At 38.2% G+C, this 24,764-nt stretch overlaps 1 protein-coding gene across 2 annotated transcripts in view; it reads left to right on the forward strand.

Moving 5' to 3' along the window:
• The first annotated feature begins 6,502 nt into the window (after nucleotides 1-6,502).
• The window catches only part of LOC127426536 (zinc finger protein GLI2-like), a 139,008-nt gene continuing 120,746 nt past the window's right edge, over nucleotides 6,503-24,764 (forward strand). For both annotated transcript variants that reach the window (XM_051673404.1, XM_051673405.1), the window contains exon 1: nucleotides 6,503-7,010. The gene's annotated coding sequence lies outside the window, so the exon portion shown is untranslated. The remainder of the gene's footprint in view (nucleotides 7,011-24,764) is intronic.

Raw genomic sequence — 24,764 nt, forward strand, 5'->3', positions numbered from 1 at the left:
ACAACGGATGACTTGTAATGCAAACAATGACAAAAAGAAGCTGTAGGGTATCACTTTATTTTGATGATCCCAAGTAGATATTTAACTGACTATAAGTGACATATCAACTGACACGCACACACACAAATGAACTGGTGAGACTATAACACAGAACTTTTTTTTAACATTTGTCACAAAAAACAATAAATCAGTCACAATGCTAAACACACACTCAGAGATGAAGGGGTGAGATGATAACATACACACACACACACACACGAGAGAGAGAGAGAGAGAGAGAGAAAGGGAACCAGTACATCAATAAGTGAAGCTCTACAGCTGGTAACACTTTATTTTGATGGTCCCAAGTAGATATTTAACTGACTATAAGTGACGTATCAACTGGCTTGCTATAGCTAGTAAACATTGTTTCAACAAACATTCAGTAAACTTTCAGTAGCCTGTATATAGATCTGTATTAATGACCTACTTACATTATTGTTGAGAACATCAGTTCATTAAAAGGTCATTAATAAAGATCTGTGTGTGTGTGTGTGTGTGTGTGTGTGTGTGTGTGTGTATGTTATCATCTCACCCCTTCATCTCTGAGTGTGTGTTTAGCATTGTGACTGATTTATTGTTTTTTGTGACAAATGTTAAAAAAAAGTTCTGTGTTATAGTCTCACCAGTTCATTTGTGTGTGCGTCTGTGTGTGTGTGTGTGTGTGTGTGTGTAAGTGTGTTTGTGTGTGAGTGGGTGTGTATGTTTTGCACTGAGGATGTTTTAGTGTCTCACCCTATAATTTCTGTCTGTTTTTTCTGCATTGTGGCTGATTTATTGATTGTATTTGACAGATTAAAAAAATTGCTCTGTTTTTTGGTCTTTCCCATTCATTTTCAATGGTCAGTCAATTTGTACAAACACTTAGACTTATCGAATCAAGACCAATTGTTTTTTTTTTTTTTGTTTTTTTTAGTATGTTCAGATGGCAAATGGAGGAAAAGTCACCAAGTCTTGTACTGCTCAGATAAAGCAAACCAATTGTATTAAATGAGGAACATTTATTTTGGTCAAAAATATATAATATAATGTTAATATATCAAACTAATTTTAACAATAGTTTACTGTACATTTATTGACTTGTTAAACATACATTTTCTGAATTTACTGAGAAGTAAATTCATACTTTTGACATCTAAAAAACTTTTTTTAACAATATTTTACAGTAAAATTACATGTATTGTCTTGTTAAATATTTTTCAACATATATGGTAAGATAAACTACCAGTTAACCAATTAAAAGAAAAATTATTGTAGCATTTTACATTCTTTTTCCATTTAATTATATATATATATATATATATATATATATATTTAACAGTGAACACTTGGAATATGGTGCACAAGTCTAATGGACTGCTTTTAGACTTTATAATAATTGCAGCTTAACATACTGTATGGAAAAATGGTGCGTGAAAATTATAACAAAATAATCCTGTAGCGTTTCATGAAAGAAGAAAAAAACAGCAGGTTTGGAACAACATGAGGTTGAGTAAATGATGACAGAAATTACATTTTTGAATGAACCAGCTATTTCTGGCCAGATAACTGCAAGACTTTAGCCTGTAAGGACTTTTAAAAGTCTTATAGAGACAGACCATTAATGACTATCAACTCTACAGCATAAGATGACGCAGGTACCAGGTGAATCATGGTCAAATCAGTCAGATTAACACAGCACTGAATTGGGGTAAATATGCATGTAAGAGCGGGTTTGTGTGTACAGGGTCAAACAGATTGCACAAAAACCACATGGCACGTGTGCTAGTGCATGTAGCCGACATTAGCATAAGCTTAGCTTACTCTCACCTTCTTGTGGCTTAGATTTAGCGTCCAGCCTAATACAAGCCCACAGACAAATCAAAGCCAATCAACAACAGCTGCTTGGCCTTTTGAACTGAAACCTTTAAAGAACTTAAGCGTACTACAGCTACTTTGCGTAGGAAAACATTTACCGTTAACATTATCCTTTCAATACAAACTGCTTTTAGGTTTTAGCGAGTCAGGTGCCTTTTATAATTGGATACAGAAGTCACTTTTTCATAATTCTTTTGTCACAAGATGGCCAAACCTTTGGAACTAGGTTGCAAATTGCATAATTTGTCAGTATATTGTATTTGCATGTAAAAAGCGACTTCCAGTGCATTCAAACTAAAATATTGTTTGTTTCCTGGGAATCGAACCTCTGACGTTGATTTTGCTAGTACAATAGTCTAACCAGTTGTGCTAAAAGAAAAATAAATAAAGATGAACTTTAATCAATCATTGAAACTGAAAACAACTTTGAGATTGTGTTTATCATCTGGCTCACATTATCGTCAATTTGCCTTTGTGTTTTCAGAACATCAAGTTGTCTGCCAAATGCAGCCACGGCAAATAACAAAATCGGAAAATGCAATTGCTAACATGTTTTTCTTCCAACTCTTTGCATCTCTTCTTGAAAACTATGGATGGATGCTAGGATTACAGACACTGTGGCATTGTCTAATTCATGCCAGTGTATTTTGTCAGGCGATGACTGAGTCTAGACTTGAGTAGCGATTTAATGAGATTCCTTCAGATTTACTGCAGTTAAGCCTGCGGTCAAGGGACAAACAGCAAGCTGAGCGAATCTTCCACTTCTACTTACTATATTAGCACACTCATGGAGTTTATTCCATGCTAGTTAATTAATGTGATATGTACTACTGCAGATAAACGTGCCCAGAAACTCATTGCGATTGGCCACCTTACATGCTACACAGGCTGACCTTTCCTGTCTAAGTGGATAAGTGGCAAACTGGTCCAGACTTTATGCTGATGGTCAAAAGTCTTATGGTAGTCCTTAAGTTTTAGCGTGCATTCCAGTGTTGAAAACATGCATACCGGGACTTAAGAACTTGCACACCAGACTTCAACATCTTCAGAAGATGGATTTCACAAGAAAAAGAATGAATCTTTAATGAGTCTGTAAAGATCACTCAACACTCGCGGCAACACCTGGGCTCTGATGTATAAACATCGCGAATGCACAAAATAGCATTGAAATGTGCGTAAGTAATTTCCCATGAACATATCGTGATTTATAAAAAAAATAAACTTGGCGTAAATATGTGCTCACCATCCGGACACTCTCGTCTGGGCACTCTTTTACTGGTGTGTGTGAATTAGCAACTCTGGCTGGACAAATAATCAACTAAACAGACTGATTATAAACTCTGATTTTCATTTAATTCACATTTAGTATAAAAAAGTATATAGTTAAGCACTTGAATCAGAAGTAATCATTATCGAGCAAATCGTAGGCTAAATTATTTTTATGTTACTAATTGAAAAGGGATTCAAATATAAGCTGTAAAAGGGAAATATTGGTTTGGAATGTGCTGCGTTTGGAGAACTTTCCCGTGTCATCATAGAGAAGGAACATACAGTAACTAAAAATGACAGGATTTCTTAGTTTGAGATATTTTCTGTTCTATTACAATTATGTACTGAGATAAGTACAGCATTTGAATAAAGATTATCTGTAATGCAATGCGCACTTAACTCTGACTGACTCGGCAAAACGAACAGTAGCCATAAGACAGGCACTGCTGGCCACATTCAGTAGTCGAACGGACCATTGGAGTGACATGTCTCATCAGAAACAGTATTGTACAGATGCAAACAGGTACAGCAATGCATATAAAATGTGCATCAAATGTGCTGCTTGCTCCACTTCATCCCGACCCTTATCGCAATGAAACCACCGTTCTAGTATAATAAAAAGTAAATTTGCCATTCAGCTGTTTTTTGAATATAAAATACCAGTCAAATATAACATCTTAGTAGTCTGATGATATCAGAAAATGCTGCACAAAGAAATTATTATAATTTTCCCCAATTTTAGAATGCCCAATTCCCACTACTTAGTAGGTCCTCGTGGTGACGTGGTTACTCACCTCAATCCGGGTGGCGGAGGACAAGTCTGAGTTGCCTCCACTTCTGAGACTGTCAGTCCGCGCATCTTATCATGTGGCTCATTGTGCATGACACCGCGGAGACTCACAGCATGTGGAGGCTCATGCTACTCTCCGCGATCCACGCATAACCTACCACGCGCCCCATTGAGAGCGAGAACCCCTAGTCGTGACCACGAGGAGGTTACCCCATGTGACTCTACCCTCCCTAGCAACCGGGCCAATTTGGTTGCTTAGGAGACCTTGCTGGAGTCACTCAGCACGCCCTGGATTTGAACTTGTGACTCCAGGGGTGGTAGTCAGCGTCAATAATCGCTGAGATACCCAGGCCCCCCTGCACAATGAATTTTAATCATTTTTTATTTGTTTCTAGTACTAAATATTTAACTTCTCAATACAAACACCCTTAAAACCTTTAAAAGGTTTTCTGAGATGCAAAATTGCTTAGGTTAGATTTATGTGTGCAAAGATAAAAACATTTTGCAAAGGAATATTCAAGATATATTCGTTGAAAGCAAGTTCATATCTTAATAAATAATGTGTCTTCATGGTGCAGCATCTAACCTTTGGACACATGTGACATTTACAGTCTTAACTCTTATAACACAGTTTCTCGTACCGTTAAACGCAGTAATCGCATGCCTGGATGGTGAAATGCATATGGTAATTGTATGCAGATGAGGATATGCATAGTAAAAAACAGGCGTTGTACACTCCATATATGGTTATTTTGGGGAGGAGAAGGGGTGGGGAATGAATCATGTGCATGTACGCACAATCTTCCGCTAGCTGGGATTTATTAAGGGAACTATGCGCAGGTTCTGGTGTACGTATGGTTTTATAAATTTGAATTTTTTTGTGCGTAAGCAAAATCTGACTTTTGTGCTTACACTTTTAGGAAGAAATCTAAGCAAACTTTTATACATGAGGCCCCTGAACTTTAGATTAACACAAGGACACATAGCCACATCTAGGGTCTGTTCACAGTATTAAACTGTCACGCTCCTGTGAGTTTGTTTTGTTATTTTCTCTCCCTCATATCTTGCAGGCGAAGCCAGCATGCATGATCAGTGATTCCATGGGAACATTGATTGTTCCCAGGGAAACGCTGATCATGCCACTAATTAGCGTGTTAGCAACACCTGGTTCTCCTCTAATTCACTCCCTACTTAAACCCTTCATGTTCTCAGTATCTTTGCTAGATTGTTGTTTGATGTGAAGTAACTTACCTCACTCTCTCTGCCTAGTTGGTCCTGTTTTGTGTATCTGTTTGGTTGCCTATCTCTGCCCATGTGTCGGGAGAGTGGTTACCTTCCAGCTTGTGTACGCTTGTTCTCTGTGCTCACGAATCTTCAACAGAGGATTCCTCGTCTCTGCCCGCGTGTCAGGAAAGTGATTGCCTTCCAATCTGCTGGACGTTGTTCTCTCCACCTCACTACACTTCTACAGAAGATTCCTACGAACCTGCTCCTGACTTCCACAACACACACTCGTCTACGAACTTGCTCTTCACGGATCTGCCCATTGTGTGGCTACGGCACACACGTATCCCCAAAACTCTTTCCCTCAACTGCAGCCGGTGCCAGGATCTCCAGTCTTTGCCAGCACAGTTAAAGCTATCATTTATTGTTAATAAATCCTTTAAATTATTCCTCTGCTCTTGTGTCTCTTTGTCTCGCTCTCTGACATTAAACACAATACAGAATTTGAGGTGCTGGAAATGACACTGTGGTGGGAATTGTCATTACAAAAATGACACATTGTTAGTAGATCAATTAAATAAACAAGTGAGAGTGTGAAAAATGTTCTTACAAAACTTTACTTTCTAAAAGTCCACAGTGCTAAAAGTGCCTGATGTTGAAGAAACACCTGATCATGTTTATAGAGCAGCTTCACAATGGAACATTCAGAATTCCACATGATCTTATCTGCTGATTCTACAGCTTTGAGCTTTGAGAGATTCTCTGCAGACATCTCCGTCCTTTTAAAGGCCGATCAAGGGAAGCGATCAGTTTCCTCAGTGTCAACATTATGACAGGCAGGTTAGCACATCCAAATGGGTAACTGATGTCCAAAATGTCCTGGAATTTTTGGAGACTTTTAAGAGTGTTATGGCTCCTTTCTGCAGGCCCAGACCCATTAAATACCACAGACATGCAAACAAACGAGATGTATTTGCTTCACAAATGCTTGCACTAGTCGAGTATGCTTTCTGCTCTAAATATGCGACTGGTAAAAACACTATTTGAAGATGTGAAATGATAAATGTGATAGCCTTTATATAGACATTATGTAGAGTTTTTTTTATATACTATGAAGGTGAGGGTGTGGTCGAGCATTTGTCTGGGGAGAGACGGGGTTAGTGGAAGGAGAGAACCCCCATGACCGGGGAGCTGGTCTTGGGGGAATGTTTTCCCCAATTTCTGGGGAAACGGAACAGGCTGGAAGGAAGGAGCGAGGGGGGGGGGAGAACAGGGGAGGAGACATTACAGTGGGGAAGGGTGTGGGGCGCGCCGGCCCACGGATACGCTGCCAGATGGTCTTCCGTTAGCTGGATCGCTTTGTCCAGCGACTCCGGTCGGTGGTGATCTGGGCTTCCCTGGTCAGCAATGGCAGAAGATGGACCACCCACTGTTCCAGCGGCCATTTCAGAGCTTCAGCAGTGTGATCAAAGAACTCAAGGTATGCCTCCGGATCATCTTGAGGCCCCATCTTGGTGAGCAACACATGGGGGTGCGCTGCAGCTGGTGGGGGACGGGGTGGCTGCCCCCTCCTGGGGTACTAAGCTCCGCAACACCCGCCGGTCCTCCTCCTGGGCTCGAAGGAGTACATCAAAGTGCTTTTACTGCTCTCTCTGTAGCTCCATGAGGGCCTGGTGTTGGCCCTGGTGAATGCTGGCAAGGGACCGTAAGACTTCCTCCAGCGCCAATGACTCCATGACAGCGTATCCTTCTTCCTCCAATCCCGGGTTTCAACACCAGTGTAACAGGTTCGAGGAATGAGGAAGCGGGAGACAGCGAATCCAACTCAAAGGTAAATTCATTAATAACACAAAACACGTTCGCTAAACAGCGTAACGGTAAAGCTCCACATAGAAACACTCTGGGAATGGCAGTAGCCAACACACACGACTTGTCAGCTGGGTTCTCTCTATCACTCTGAGGTCTGTCCCCTTTTATTTCCCCCATCTCTCACTGCAAACATAGAAACAGCAATTACCAGCAATTCATCTTAGGTGAAAACCCTTACCGCTTCCTCTCTCCCCAGACGAACACTCGACCACGCCCTCCACAGATACTTAATGAATTTACTAATTGTTCACATTTTTAAAGGGATAGTTCACCCAAAAATTAACATTTTCTCATTATTTACTCTCCCTCATGCCATCCCAGATGTGTATGACTTTCTTTCGTCTGCTGAACAGAGTGATTTTTAGAAGAATATCAAAGCTCTGTAAATCATACAATGCAAGTGAATTGTGACCAGAACTTTGAAGCTCCAAAAAGCACATAAAGGCAGCATTAAAGTAATCCATAAGACTCCAGTGGTTTAATCCATGTCTTCAGAAGCAATATGATAGGTGTGAGTGAGAAACAGACAAATTTTAAGTCCTTTTTTACTATCAATCTTCACTTTCACAGCCACATTCTGCTTCTTTTATTTTTGGTGATTCACACTCTTCATGCATAATGAATTTTCATTCTTGATGTTTTTGTTAATGCAAAATGCAAAATAAGTTTTAAGAATGTGACTATTTTTAACTTCAATTAAAATTTTTGAGAAATCAATTACTCTTGTTTTTTGTGTTAGAATAATCAACTACAATAACAATAAACTGAACAATATTTTTACAGCATATATTAATCTTGGTTAATGTTAAATTTCAACATATAATATATATATATATATATATATATATATATATATATATATATATATATTTTTTTTTTTTTACATTATTAGCTGTTTATGTTGACATCAGTTAATTAATTATAAACTATCATGAATGATAATATTTCAATAAATAAAGAAAGATAAAAATATTATTTCTTTGAGTGTATGATTCCCAAATAATTTACTAATTAGGGTTACAAATAGAACCTTATTGTTTACCGTTAATTTTAAATCATAATATATTTTTTTAATGCATGTTGCACATTTTTTCATAAGAACAGCCTAGGTTGTCGAAGTTAGCTTATTTTGAAACAGTTTAAAGAGTGATGTAATGTTTTTTGAACAAAGCACAATACATATTTCATGTATGTGACATTATTTTTAACTTCAATTTACATTTTTGAAAATCGACTAATCCTGTTTTTGTCTTAGAGTACTTGATTACAATGATATCTATCCCCACCTCTCAATGTCCATCTCTTTTAAAGGGCAGTTCCCCTCACAGAATGCAAACAGTAGGGCAAGAGAAGTGGACGTGATGTCAAGAGCAGGTCAGGGCGATCGGAGCGCCAATGCGTCTGGAATTCATTGAAGCTCTGGAATCTCAAAAGTGCTATCTCACACTAGAGAACCTTAAATACATCAGCAACAGCATAAGTCTTACACGGGGTCCTGGATATTGTCACCGCTCTTTAAGAGCAAACACACACACACACACACACACACACACTAAACATGAGCTTTTAAAAGGGCTGGTTCCTCTTAGATTCAGCTCTGCTCGGGGTCAGACCTCTCAGGTTACCCGCTGTGACCTGTCACCCCTGCCAAACACACACACACACACACACACACACTTGTACATGGACTTGAGCTTTAAGACAGGGGATAAGACACGAAAAAGAATGTGCAAAGGTTTATTGACTGATGTTAGTTCAGCTGCGGCTGAAAAACTGAATGACTTTACCATGAAACTACTTGGAAAAACGCAATAGAAACCACTTTATGTTGGATGACATTTTTTAAACTTCACTGAAATATGGGTCTATAATTTCAAACGAAAATGGTGGCATTCAGGGAGATGGACACAGTTAATTATAAACATTAATTTTTATGTCAACTGGTGGCCCGCGGGCCAAATCCAGCCCGCCAATCATCTTTGTCTGGCCCTCCGACTGATTTTTGATAAAATTGTCTCACCGTCTGAAATACCATAGCGCTCTCTGTGCAAAACTCAGCGTTCATAAGCACGAGCCTCAGCTATCAGTGGTGAGTTTAACAACACTCATTGGTGCATGCAACAGCATTCAGCTGTCATCAGTTGTGCGGACCGGAGCACGCATTTAAGCATTTCTGGCAATAGTTTAGTTACACTGCTCTGTTAAACATGGATCGCACCGTTTCATTGCATATTTTTCAATCAAATGTATTTATATAAAATTGCTTTGTTGTGTGGAGTGTCGTCAAATCTACAAATGTAAAAAATGACCACCGCAGTTGTTACAGAAATGATGTCAGCTCATAGGCACATTAGGCAACAAAAGCAATCGATTATGAAAACTGAATGTTCAAAGAAAATGCGCTGAAAAGTTTGCTTTTATTCGCTATTCTTGAAGTGTCAAACTGGCGTGCCTCATCTGTTCAGGGTCTGTAGGGCTCGTAAAAAAGTGATAATGTGAAACTGAACCTGTAAATATCCTGATCATATTTGGTTCTATACAGCTTTGAGTCAGCCTTCTCAATCACAAACAGCATCAACTCCTATCAACAGTATCATCCTCACAGAATAGGATGATACTTTATAGAGAAAATGGAAGAATAGATATTTTATCTTTTTTTCTCCAAAAAGTCAGACAGACAGATAGACAGATAGATAGATAGATAGATAGATAGATCTTAAACATTAGATTATAAATGCCATATCTAGTTAAAAACAGAAAGCAACTCTGTCTCGTGTGTGTGTGTGTGTGTGTGTGTGTGTGTGTGTGTGTGTGTGTGTGTGTGTGTGTGTGTGTGTGTGTGTGTGTGTTACTAAGACTCAAGCAGGAGGGACGATTACAGCGCATGTAAATATTTGCATTATGGAAATATTTTTTGCATACAAGTCAGATTCCACATTTCATTAGATGAGAGATTCAGTGCAGTCTGTCCATCTCTCTCTCTCTCTCTCTCTCTCTGTCTGTGCCGCACGAACATGAGTGTCTCCTGTGAAGTCTATCTGTGAGGAAATGTGTGGAATTCAAAGCTTGCGCTGTTCTCATTTGTAAAGTTCTGCAGACCGCAGAGGCTCATTTCCTCTGATAGAGCTGGAGGTACTGTAGACATGTTCTCATGAGGGATCAACAGTGTCTAGCTCAAAACGAGACGCTTCATGTTCCGCTGCTTTATTGAGTGGGTGGATGAGCTTTCCGTGGGGGTTACAGAGGAAATGGGCTCATCAGAACAGTCGCTGTGGAGCACCACGTCTGTAGAAGATATCTGCCAGGTGGACTTGTGACCCGGGCGAGGTTGCTGTGTGCATTTTCCATTTCCCTTTATGATTAGTAACTAATAGAACTTGATAACCATGCATGTAATCAAAGCAATTTCTTAAAACAGCAAATAGTTTGCCTAAAAATACATGTCCTCATATGGGGACAGCGGGACTACGATTTGGAATTTTTAATTAATAACAAGCAATAGAAATTCAGCTTGTAGGAGGTGTCTGAGTTCGGTTGCAGCCTGTATTAGGGTCCATACTTATTCAGGAATTAAATTAACTAGCACATGCATTTTTGCTGATTTAAGGATGTAGACATCCTTTATGAGTAAAATATTGTCTGTGGTAAACATTAATTAAAGATACTTGGACATTTTGTTCTACAACATAAATTACACAGTCATTCCTCAAACGTGAATTTAGAGGTTGCCTTTTTTTTTTTTTTTTTTTTTTAAGTATGTTGCTAACAAGTTGCTAGATAAGAGCTACTATGGTTTTGCATTTTGTCCGGCACGTTCACTCACATGCTTGTGGTATTTGTAGTCTTTGGGTGAATAGAGCGCAACAGTCTGGTTCCGGAAGTAAAAGTCCCACTAATTTTTTTCCATATATGAATTGATTTTCAACGATAACATATAAATATTTAAAGACAGACCTAACATAAGCTCCGAGATTGTTCATCAATGGTATATGCTTCCGTCGAAGCCATCCGTCTGCGTTATTTCAACTTCATTGTTTAAAAATCATGTTTGATAGCGGAATTCAAGGTAAACAACTACATTACCCATGGTCCAGCAGTGAAAGCTTCACCAATCAGAGATCCGTGGTCAACATAACTCACAAGAAGAGCCCAGGGCGACCGCCCACTCCAATAATGCACTGTGATTGACGCAACTGAGTCGGTCTCCCTTCACCCTTAAACTACTTTTATATATTTGAACATATCTGGATATTTTGCAATAAATGTAAAATATATTGTTTCTGTACTTTTATACCATAGTCTGTTCGAATACTTGATTCTGATTGGCTGGAATGCATGCGTTAAAACTCTTTAAAACACAGGTAGTCCCAGTCAGTTTAAATCACCGATCTATATTAATGTACCTACTCTGTGGTTCTCCATAATGAGACATTGCAAGAGTTTTATGCCTCTGTTCAATCCAGATGCGAACATAGTCTCAGAGCTGGGATTAACCACCACATCACAAAACAACATCATCAAGTGATGCAGTGCCATCTTTAAATCAAAAACCACGTATTACTCGCCCAAAGCGCTTGTAAGGAAAGTATGGTTTGACATTCATCTGTTTTGCACGGAGGGGTATAGAAGGATACCACCGTGACCTATTAAATGTGTCTTTCGCTGTCCAGCAAGATGGTGTAAACTGTAATATGATAAACATCATCTAATATTGCTGCGCTGCTCAACATGTGCACCTATAGCCACTAGAGGGCACCCCGTGATCACACATAGCTGACTAGAGACTGTTTTATAACACGCAGGATTTGTAATTGTGCAAGGCCATATCGCGATTTTCATTTTTAATTCAATAAATTGTGCAGCCTTAATGGATACCATATGGATATTTCAGAGGTCAAAGTGTGCAGGTTTAGAGCATTTTAGATGGTTTTCCCATCATCATGTACAGTAAGTTCCATGTCAGCAACACCCGTTTTTCCTCATTAATGTGAAAATTACAAAGAATAGGAATTTAATATTACATGTTCTTAGGAGTGCCAACACTTCTACATTATTTGGCTATTATTATTTATGGATTGATTATTTAAATTGACAGTTTTTAAAGAGTGTTTTTAAACTTTCATTTTTACTTTTTTCATTGTTACTCATTTTTCAAATGATTCGTACAGCTATTTCTGTAATTCATTCAAATAAATATGATATTATCGCACTACTTTATCTATGATCCTGATTTAGAACAGGCAGAACTCTAGATCTAACGACCCGTAGATAAAGTTAACAATTATTTTCATCTTTCCAATAAAAATTTGCACTGAAAAAAATCAATGACCGTCATAATTAATCAAGGCTAGCAAGTGACCATGGTATAAGCAGGATAATCCACGCTTATACCATGTTCTCTCCTTGGGAATACACTTCGTGGAGGCAACCACCCTCCGCTTCGCGTTGGGCATTCTTCGCCTGCATGTTGTGCATTATAATCGTTTAACGTGCACCTAGCTGTGGATTATCCCTTACATTAGTGCTGTCAACAGGGCTGAGAAACTAAATTCGAATTTTTAAGTGAAATATTTCCAGTATTCAAATTATATTAAAATTTTAAGACATTATGCCAGGTACTGGTAAAAATCTCCAAGACGTCTGATTTTTAAATTGACGTTCTCTCCTATGTCCACAAGAGGGTGTGTGATGAGAAGGAGGGCGTGGCCGGGCTGTGAGTACACACGCCCGGTGCTGAATTGTCCTAATCAGCCGGGAGGGGGATAAAGATGAGCCGGAGGCACCAGTTCGAGACAGAGACACGCCATCGCCTGGTCCTTATCCACTCCTCCACATTCTAGCGGACGATAGCCACTCCTCCCCGGCGGACGGCAGTGAGTCCCCTTCCCGGAGGATGGCAGCAGTTCCTCCGACTCCAGGCGGCCGGCAGTGACTCCTCCATCCCCTAGCAGCAGTGGCGAGGACTCCACGACAGCACATCCCTCCCCCTTCCCGGGTTTCAGCACCAGTGTAATGGGTAAGGATAGGCAAGGAGGAGGCGGGAACCGGCAGAACAGTCAACATAACTTTAATGGCATAAAAGAACTGAACATAACATAAAATACATAGATGCACACACACAGCGGCGACGTGTGTCTCTCTCTCTCTCGAACTGGCGCCCCCGACTCGTCTTTATCCCCATCCCGGCTGATTAGGTGACTCAGCGCCGGCCATGCACCCTCACGGCCCAGCCACGCCCTCCTCCTCGTCACAGGGTGCAACAAATCAATATAAACCACTCAGCACTGTAACAAATGTGTGTAAAATTATAAAGTCAAAAGATTTAGCCAGTTTATATTCTCAAATCAAATGTAAAATCAGGAAAAGAAACAATTCAAAATATGGTTCTATGTTAACTTAGTGTTGCACGCAGTACCTATACCAGTGCCATAGTAGCAAAACTACCACTGTCTCAAGCTTTATAATACCTGCGGTACCAGATAGTTTTTCATTAAATACAGTTGAATGTACGTACCTAATGCTTATGCAGCGAGACGCTGATAAGAGAGCAAGACATAGTCAACACACAACCACCAAAGATCTCCATCTCAGGGGGGTCGTTCATTCTAAACACGTCCGTCTTTTTCTATGTAAGCATGCGCTAGACAGATGTCTTTGACGATTGCATCGTATCTCACTTTTTTTTTTCAGTGTCTCATGAAGAAACAATTAATTTTTTCAGACACTGTCAATTTAAAAAGAAATTCTGCATTTAAAACGTGTCGTGAGACACCCGTGTTCTGTTTATTCATTGCACTGCGTCTATTTTAGTCCAAGAATGTAAGTCATTGTTAGTGCTTGGCACACTTCCAATATTCTAATGCTCATTTTCACATTCGAATGTGCATTTTTGTATATATGAATATTCGAATTTCTAATTTTAATTTGACAACCCTACCTTACATAATCAAAAACATAAAATCAAACATAAAAAATGTCATGCCCTTGTGAAAGATGGCGTGTGCACAGTCTTTTGCCTTTATCTTTTTGTTCGATTTTCAAGTACTTTTTGCCTCAAAACAAAGTTTGTGACGTTGTGATTCACCTTGGAGCTGGTTGTTTGGTTCATGGCTTACAACTCTTTTATGGAGAATTTTATGAAAAGCCTATGCAAAAAATGAATGAGAAAAATACTTCCGGAACCCAGACAACTGAAAAAGTGGGTTGGCACTGTTGCACTCTATTCCAAATTGCACTCTTCCGCCCTAAAAGGGCACTGCGGGAAGGGAATGCCACTCAAAGGGTCGTTCCAAATGAATGTAAGAAAATTAATCTTTCCACAAGAATGTTAGCTCCATGCTCCCTTCAGAGTACCTACAACAAGGGCTCTGCCCTTTGGAGTTAGTAGGGTACAGGAATGACCACTTTTGATTAGAATTCACCCTTTATCTAGTTACTCGTTAGCAACATAAATTTGTCACATTTGAGGTATGACTGTGTGTAATTTATGTTGTAGAACAAAATGATTTAGTTAGCCCCCCCACCTCCAACAATGTGCCTCCACAGACTGATCGATGGAATTTGCCTGGCCACCCTTGTGAAAAACTCCTGGCTCCGCCTCCGTGCAGCACCATTTTTAAATGATTCTTTTCTTCATGCCACTCTGTCATAATCTATTGCCAATAATCCTGCCCATAAATGGCTCATAAAAACAAAATACACAGTGATTCTCCTCAGGAAGTCATACTTCAAATCGCTCACTTATAGTTTTCTTATGGCTGCACATTAAGCTAATATCGGCGAAAGAATATTAACATAAAAAAATATATGCATCATCTTTATCCTCATCCAGTCCTTCAGTAGAGATGTGATCACCTACTACAGAAGTACCCTATTTTTTATGGCTATGTTGAAAAGACACAGGTGTGAGAAGGTTACTTCAGAGGGTGTTTCTCTTGGCATCTGTCCACTACCGGAAAACGTTGTGGCTTTATTCATGCCGATAAGTTTCTGCCAGCCGGATGAGTGTACAGTGACTCCTGGGCCCTCACAGGAGCGCTGTGAAAGCAGGTGTGACGTTTGGATCAGGAGGAGGAGAGGTGACACAGAGGTTAGCGAGATGAAGCGTGATTAGTCGAGCCCCTTTTTCAGGCCTGCGGTCTCCGAGGCCTTCCTCGCCAAACAAGAGGAGCACAGATAACAAAAGGAGGAGCCACGTACGGGACGTCCCTTTGCGCTCATCTTACCATTCTCCTCGCCTTTCTGTGTATCTCACGTTCCGCAGTCACAGCTTTTACAAAAGAGATACGCTGCCATAGACCTGCCATAGTCAACCATAAATGACTCTACAGTGATGATAAAGAGTGTTTGAAACATCAATAGATGAGAGTGCGTGTGTGGGTGACTTGCTTTCACAAACGGTTTAACAGCTAAAGGGAAAACTTGACGTTCGCCACACCCTTGAGTTGCCACCAATGAAACAAGGAGTTGTTTACCTCAGATGTTGTTAGATTTTGGATTATTTGCTTTCATCTAACTCTCAAACCCAAGAAGAGAACAAAGCTGACAAGTGAAATTTAATTCCAAAGTTTTCTACCGTTCTGGACAGGAATGTGGCCAGATGGGTGACACTTTCATATCAGCAAAAAAGCTGCGAGCGTGAGTCAGTGTAACACGGTGGATGTTGCGGCACGACTGGTCGCTCGTTCACGCTGACAGTCCCTCAGGGGCCAAAACACTCCCCACCACCTTCTCCAAATACACAATGGTCACAAAGCCAGTCCACAGCAAGAGCTGGTGAATAAATCATACACTGGCCGTCAAGTGCAGAGGGTGTAGGGGGGTCATATATGAGAGGGAGGGTCAGAGGTCGTAGCCCTTCATGTCGTAGAACACTTCACAAAGAGCCTCACACCCTCTGCAATATGAGCGAGCGACACTAAACTAGAATGCTGCCGATATAAACAGTGAAGCTGTGTACAAATGTATGTTCAGAACTCTTTTTCCAAACATCTATTTTTGGCTATTTTTGAATGTTACAATTTCATTAACGTGAATACAATGTTATTTAAATGTTACTGAAACATTCTTACAATTCATTTGTATTAACTTTCTCGGTGATAATAATGCTCCAATAGTTGGTCGTGTTTGTTGAATATGCCAATCTGTAAACAATGTTGGGCTAAGAATGTCTCCTGACATTGTGAGATCTTTTAACAAAAACCAACAAAGACATTACATGTAAGCTCATGGGGACCCAGGTACAAATTTGAATCCAACCCCCATCTCTCCTTCAACTTTCTTTCCCTCTTAACTGTCATATAAAAGAGGCTAAAAAGCCCCAAAATAAAATTCTTTTTTAAAAAGTTCCCTGTGTTGCTTTGTCGATTTTAATGGAATATTCTAGTTTTTTTTTTTTTTTTTTGGTCACTTCATTTACGATGTCTCATCACTGACGTGTAGAAAGTTTTATGTTTTGATTATGACATGAGTATTCTAGTTTAGTCGTATAATTTTTTTTAGGTCATTTTATTGTAAATCAGTTTATTATGATACATTTTTTGTTTTGTCGCATTGTGTCTCTTCATTTACGATGTCACACAGTTGCAGTGTAGACAGTTTTGTTGATATGACTTGAGTATTCTAGTTTAGTCATGTAATTGTATCGTAAGTCGTTTTATTGTACGTCATTTTATTTTTACGTCAGTTTATTATGATACGTTTTTTGTTTTGTTGCGTTGTGTCTCTTCATTTACGATGTTACACAGTTGCAGTGTAGACAGTTTTGTTGATATGACTTGAGTATTCTAGTTTAGTCACATCATTTTATTGTACGTCATTTTATTGTACGTCAATTTATTATGATACGTTTTTTGTTTTGTCGCGTTGTGTCTCTTCATTTACGATGTTACACAGTTGCAGTGTAGACAGTTTTGATGATATGACTTGGTATTCTTTGAGTATTTAGTCATGTCATTTTATGGAATATCATTTTATTATACGTCATTTTATTGTACATCATTTTATTGTACGTCAGTTTATTGTACATCATTTTATTGTACATCAGTTTGTCAGTTTGATGTATATCAAGTTATAATTAAAATTGTTATAGTTTTTTCACGTTGTCACTTCATTTACAATTTCCCACCTTTCTAGTGTAAATACTTTTGTCGCTAATAACATGAGCATTCTATTTAAATTGCGTCATTTTATTTTACACAGTTTTATTTTAAGTCATTTTATTTTACGTTAGTTTGTTGTGATGTTTTAGTTGTCACTTCATTTACAATGTTGCACATTGTATATAGTTTATTTTGACGTGAGCTTTCTAGTTTAGTCCTGTAATTTTATTTTATTTTAACTTATTATAATAAATATATATATATCTATATTTTTATTTTTGTTTATAATCAGTTTCAGTGATTATGACAGGGTCATTCTAGTCTTGTCGTATAATTTTATCTTGTTTTATTTTATTTTACATAATTTTATATATATATGTATATATGTGTGTGTGTGTGTGTGTGTGTGTGTGTGTGTGGTGGGTGGGTGATTTATACACCTGTCATGGGTAAATACACCAGAGCAAAAGGTCACTCGACAATTTGTTTAGTCGTAGGGGTCTTGAACAGCACACTCTCCAGAGGGCCACAATGATGCCTTGTGTGAGCGTGTGTGTGTTTAACTTTGCTCTATTTTTCAATAGTTTGAAAAATGTCCCCAGAAGTGAGCTAAATTGGTCAAAGCTCCATTTTTGGACATCCTGAAAGGGGAAAATTATACATAAAGCAGTAAATAAAATAAGTAAAGAAAGGGTCTGAAGTATTTATAATTAAATTTATTTAAAAAAATAATAGAAGTTTATGGTATGTGTTTCCATAGATAACTGTATACTCTTTACATTTTCAAATGAAAAATGTTTTCTTTCAGTGTACGATTAGTTTGAATCAATATGATTTATAATTAGCTTTATACTGTATAAAAAACAATAAAAGTCTATGGTGTGTCCTGAATTAGATGTGTAACGTGTGTGTGAAGCCCTAGTTTGATCAGCTCCTTGCATTCATATCTCAGGTGAATAAATCTGGGCTTTACAAGCTTCTCTCAGTGGAAAAGTGGGTAAAAATGCCAAAGAGAGAACAAAAGCATGTTTACTTTTACAACTCTTGTGACCTCATAGGTTTCATTTCTTTCTTCGTTTTTCTAATTCACTTACTCTTTTATGTTTAAACACCCAAATCGACACACACTCACAAAAGTTATAAATGTTTGTTTTCAGATTTCCCATAACCATCATATGTTTTTATCCTTTAAATTTAAGCAGTATGATAATTTGTTGTTGTGGATGTAGCACATAGATCATAAACAATATACAATCTTTTGATAACATCTCAATAATTTATCCTTTTTTTTATTTTTTATTTTTTTATGAATTTATTTATAGAGTGTTTTGAAACTATTTTGGACTCTGGACATTCAAGTTCAAAGTCTTTCCCAGCATAAAACTCTTTTTAAATCTGGATCTCTAGCGCCGCCTGGTGTTCTAATACACCAAAACACACTTCAACTAATCAAGCTTTAAGTATGTTTATGTGTGTGTGTGTTACATATACATTCACACTGGACTCTCTCTTTTATATATATATATATATATATATATATATATATATATATATATATATATATATATGTGTATAAACTTTCAATTGACTGCCAGTAGTTAGGACATTTTTACCAACATTGGATTTGATTTGCAAAATAATTGTTTTTTGAACTGCAATATAATGAGGTCATGTGACAACATGGTTGCACACTACTGTTTGAAATTTTATCGTTTCATACTTTTTTAAAACATAGTAGGTGGCACAGTGTATACTTCCATCCTGAACACAACCCCTGTTTCTTGAGCTTTTAAAAGTGCAATCAGTCATTTTTTCCTCATTTGTTTAATTGTTTCTTTTGTAATTTCGAAACATATGTATAAAATCTTGAGCACTCACATGAGATGAAGACTCCAGTCATATCAGTATCCTTATAAAAGCCGTTTTATTCTACATGGAGAGGGTCCTCTTATGGGGGCAGCCATGTTTGATCACATGACCGAACACTACTCGCTTAATCTCAGTAACCGCTCTGTTGCCGCTGCATCCAGGCCACAAGGTGTCAGTGTAAGTCCAAGTCGACAAATTAAAAATATTACTGAGTATACCTTTAAAGCTTTCCAGTTTATTATTTATCAGTTTGAAAGCTGTCAACTAACTTACCGTTCAGTCTTAGAAACATTCTGATTACAAATATTAAAGTTGCTATCTACTTTTGACATTATAAACCTGCTTTAATATGTGACATCAGTGTGTCCGTTGGTGCTGAAGTGGTTTTACAGTCTCGTCCAACTCAGTCGAGCACAGTGTCTTAAATGAGCCAATGTTTGAACTGTTTGAAGTGCCCGTTAAAATTAACCCAGTTTTACACCCGGTGACAATGACCCAATTTGTGCACACCAGTAAAATGGACAGGAAGACCTTAAGAGGGTCTTTTGTTCCTTTGGAGCCCAGAATGAGCTGACAAGTGTTTGACAGAAATTGTGAGGTGAGATCACTACATACCAACTAACAAAATCAGTGGCTATGTTCAGAATCGCATTCTACCATACTACTCTTACTATATCTGCAGTATAGCATGTACAGTGTGCATAGTATGCAAATTTACTGCATGCATGATGGAATACCCAGATGAACTAGTACATTTGCTAAAATGTGTAGTATACAACAGATCACACTGCATGGAATACTGTAACCCACAATGCATTTCCAGCGTGACATATCGGAAGTGATATCAATCACAATTTTCAGCATCGTTTTCTTGACTCACAACTAGTTTTGTCGCAAAATAAAATGTTTAAGAATGCAAAATAATCGGCCAAAAGTTTTTAAAAGTAGACATTTTTACCAAAATTGGATAAAAACTGCAAAATAATTTCTAGAGCATATTCTTAAACATTGCCGTCCACATATGTGGACAGCAAGACTACGTTGTGAAATTTTAAATAACAGTAAGCTATAGAAAGTCTGATTTTTTCATCAAATTATTATGTGTCCAGGAGTGTTGATTATTCATGTTTTTGAGACGTTACAGACATTACATCAGAAATTAGCATAATTAATTCAGATTCAAAGTAATGTCCAGCATCATCCAATCACTGTCAATCATGTTAAAATAAAATTACACATTATAAATTCTGAATCTATGTACTGATTATCATTGTCTCATGTCTGTCAAACATGTTGAGTGATCCAAACATCATCTGCAGCCTGAAACTGAACTTTTGATCAGATTTTAGGAGTGAATGCACTTAACTGCATATAGAGCTATAGGATGCTCCCTATTTAGTGAATGACTTAACCTCCAGTGTGCTGTCTGTCTGCACTGGTCTCAGAACAGTTTGAAATGCACCTTATTTTCATCCTAACTCCATATTAAAGTGACATTTCCCAGCTTTTGGATGAACCCGTTTATTCTCATTGTGATAATGCACAGTAAATATATGAATGAATTTGCTAATGTTAATGAATAGAACTGTATTCTACAGTGATAACAAAATTAAACATAACAAAATGTATATTAAAATGAAGCTAAATGACCCACAGATGTGTTAGAGTGGATGTTGAACATGTTTTTTCTACTTTTGAGGAAATGCGGTGCCAGTTTCCACATATGTGGACATCATGTTTATCAGCGCGCTGACATGCGAAAAATGAACTGATTTTTTTAAAGCGGCATATCAAACGAAACTACAGACGCTACTCTTTACAACCAAACTGGTTTCAATGAAAAAATTTTAATGGATTTCTTACCAGAGGCATTGACAGTGTAGAGTCTTGTGAGCAGTATTCAGTCGGTTTTTATTCATTTAAATTATGCTTTGCGTGTAGCGAAGCCAAAATACAACATCCACACATGTGGACACGGGGTCGCACGAGGTTATTACAAGACTTCTTGCCAAAAAAAATAAGCAAATGGACATGAAATATTGATTTGAATTGAGATTATTTTATTAGCTTATTTGTAGAGATCGCAGAGTAATCAGAGAAGTAGGAAAGATGACTCGCAACACGTGGATGCGTGGTTGTTACTAAGAAATATTTTAATTATTTTAATTATTTTTAACACAATTCACAATCGTATTTTATCAAACTACACAATGATGACTCTAAGACTTTACAGATATTACAGTTTCATTTTCTGTTAATGTATGATTTTCTGTAAAGCTGCTTTGAAACGATGTGTGTTGTGAAAGGCGCTATACAAATAAAAAAAATAAAGAGAAATATCAGACCGCTAGATGGCGCCATTGGCCAATCAGAATTGAGTATTCCAGAGACCCATGTAATAAATTGGATAAAAATCAGTAAGTGTATAATGTTTACATCTACTTTCGAAATGGTATGCATTTTAACGTTTATTGACTGGCCCCTGTCACTTCCATTGTAAGTGCCTCGATGTAACCGCAATTTTTGCCTTTTTTTAAACAGGAGTGACAAGTCTAAATAATTTTTTGTGGTAATTACCATATGCCACAAATGCTGTCGAGTGAGCTTAACTTGTACTGCCTTTAAGCAAAAGAAAATCCTGAGGTAGGGGGGCCTGGGTAGCTCATCAAGTATTGATGCTGACTATCACCCCTGGAGTCACGAGTTCGAATCCAGGGTGTGCTGAGTGACTCCAGCCAGGTCTCCTAAGCAACCAAATTGGCCCGGTTGCTAGGGAGGGTACAGTCACATGGGGTAACCTCCTCGTGGTTATGATTAGTGGTTCTCGCTCTCAATGGGGCGTGTGGTAAGTTGTGTGTGGATCGTGGAGAGTAGCATGAGCCTCCACATGCTGTGAGTCTCCGCGGTGTCATGCACAACGAGTCACGTGATAAGATGAGCGGATTGACGGTCTAAGAACTGGAGGCAACTGAGACTTGTCCTCCACCACCCGGATTGAGGTGAGTACTAAGTAGTGGGAATTGGGCATTCCAAATTGGGAGAAAAGGGGATAATTATTATCATTATTTTTTAAATCCTGCAGGAACACACAGTGGAAGATGATGTCCTTGTAAGTAAACTTACTTTTTTCACATGCAAACACACCTTGTCCCAACTCAGATGTCCAGGTTCATCTCTGAGGGTCAGTTCTGGGGATTTGGGTTGGGTTGAGGCAGAGTGGAGAACAATACAGCAATACAGGCAAACTCTCATAAGCAAACTTGCCCTCTCGAAACCATTCATTTCAGTAGCTCTGCTGCTCCATAGTGGACAATGTTATTGCTCAGAGGTCACTCTTTCAGACACAAATGAGTCAAATGTTGACATACAGCATATAGAGTTACTGCTAATGGTAACTCAGTGCTCTGGGCTCAAACTCGCCTACCAAAGATTTTTTTCATTATAGAGATAGAGTTCATTAAGTTGTGTACGTTAAGTGCAGAGAGAACAAAAACACTCTTTTCATCTCTTGTGTTGCGCAGAGGAAAGAAAGTCACACATGTTTGGAACAACATGAGTAAATGATGACAGGATTTACATTTTTGGGTGAACGATCCCTCCCTTATTCGCATGCATTCATTGTGAGGTCATCACAAATCCTGCCCTGCAGCATCTGTCCACGCACGTGGTGCTCCAGTGTAACTCCATCAGCAGAGATGTCATGTATCATGACGGCCTATTACAGAATCTAAATCAATTAGATATGAAAACCAGAGGTCACGGGTCAGCGTTGGGATGAGGCGTTCATTATGAGCACGGCATATCTGATTTAAAATGCCGCTCGAAAAGACAAGCAGCCCAGGGAATACTGCGGATATTAAAGGTCAAAGGTCATCCAGCATGTGTGGCGAAGATAAAGTTATTGCGAAAGACTCTGAAGCCGCCTTTTCATTGCATCTGATAAATGACAGACGATAGACCAGAAGTCATTCATTTACAACGGAGAGTCGTACGGGGGCTGCGTGATAAATCCATCTCCGGATGCGACATTTTCAGATCCGATCTGAGCTTCGGCTGCGTTGAAATATTTCAAGTTGTGCGACTAGACCGCGTGCGAATGCCCGACCGGATGTGATTTCATTCAAAACTATGAGCGGGAAGTGAGAAATACCAATGGATTTTGTCCTAAACTTTATTCTAAATGCCTACTACTTCTGTATTTTGGACAGTTTTCAATGTAGAAGCCAGAAATGATTGTTTACATTGCAAATAAAGCACAAAAGCTGTGTAATTACAGTAAATGTGTCATTAAATGTGCACATATGTCATTTCTGCACATGCAAAATGTACATATTTAAAATCACATCTATGAATTTCTGCTTCTGCTTGAGATCGAGGAAAAGTGAGAAAAAAAAGAGACCAACTACCTACAAGAGTTTAACATTATTCAGACTTTTTCATTCAGAATTTATGAGCCAGCAGAGACACTCTACTACAAATTATGGCTTCGGCTTCGGTCAAACTGCAAAATTTGCACAGGAAAACTAGTGAAAAACAGCTTCAACCAGCATAAGGTGGTTTGCTGGTCTTAGCTGGACATGATTTATGGTTTTATGAGGGGCTTGGGCACTTGTCAGTTGTATAGTCTGGTAAACCTGCTGGCTGACCAGCTGAACCAGCTGAACACATGCTTGACCAGCCAAAAAAACAAACAAACAGCTAAGACCAGCAAACCATTTCAGGCTAGTTTAAGCTGTTTTCTCTTTTCAACACATTATGCATAAATGTCCATTTTGCCTAAAGAACTTGATATTTTTGTTAGACTATATAAATATGACAAAAATGTACTAAAATGTTTAAGCTTTTTAGCCAAAAGAAACATCTCAATAAAATCTGTTTGTCTTGTCACGTGCACTAACTCACTTTAAACACCAGATGGCGCTACTGCACAACAGGACTGTGAACTGTGTCTTACAGCTGTTCAATAAATCATCTAGTGTTCACATGATAACTGAATCTGAGAGGTAGTAAAAGGTCTAGTGGATGTTCAAGAATTTAGTTTAATTTAATTTAATGCCAGACATATTTTCAGAAGATACCGAGAAATATAATATAATACATTTGACAAATATTATTTGCATTTTTTGTAGTTATTCCTCAGAATATTGTTAGGAAAAACAAAGGAAAAAAGATTAAATTGTTACTTTCATAAGTGTTTAAATGGTCTAGAAGAAAAATGAGCCATAGTATACGAGTGACCGGGGCTAGTTGTCACACGTTGTACTTCAGTCAATATTTCTTAGGGTAGGTTTATTTTTGAAAGTCAATTTCTGTATATGGTGTGCATAAGTGTAGTCTGCCTTTAGATAGCACACAAAATGATTCATGAAACAGTGAAAATGCCAAATGTAACATACAAACTTATGATGTAGTTAATACATATCTGAAATGTACAACATTTAAAATACATGTGACAATTTACAAAAACAAATACTCTTCAACACACAGAGACAAACAGGCTATGAGATCAAGTGTCAAGAAGTCCAATCATAGATGTCATTATTAGGGCTATGTGTTGTGGAATTGAATTTACGTGATATAATCATGTACATCGGTTTCACATGAATCAAGTAAGTTACATCAACATATTTTTTTCTCTTGGTTAAGCCCATTAATTCTTTGTTAGAAAACATAATTTGTTCATGTAATTTCAACATAATTGAATAAAGTTATTTTTAATTGACTTCATTAACCCTTGTGTGACCTTC

The sequence above is a fragment of the Myxocyprinus asiaticus genome, chromosome 35 (assembly GCF_019703515.2).
Source record: "Myxocyprinus asiaticus isolate MX2 ecotype Aquarium Trade chromosome 35, UBuf_Myxa_2, whole genome shotgun sequence".
Taxonomy (NCBI): Eukaryota; Metazoa; Chordata; class Actinopteri; order Cypriniformes; family Catostomidae; genus Myxocyprinus; species Myxocyprinus asiaticus.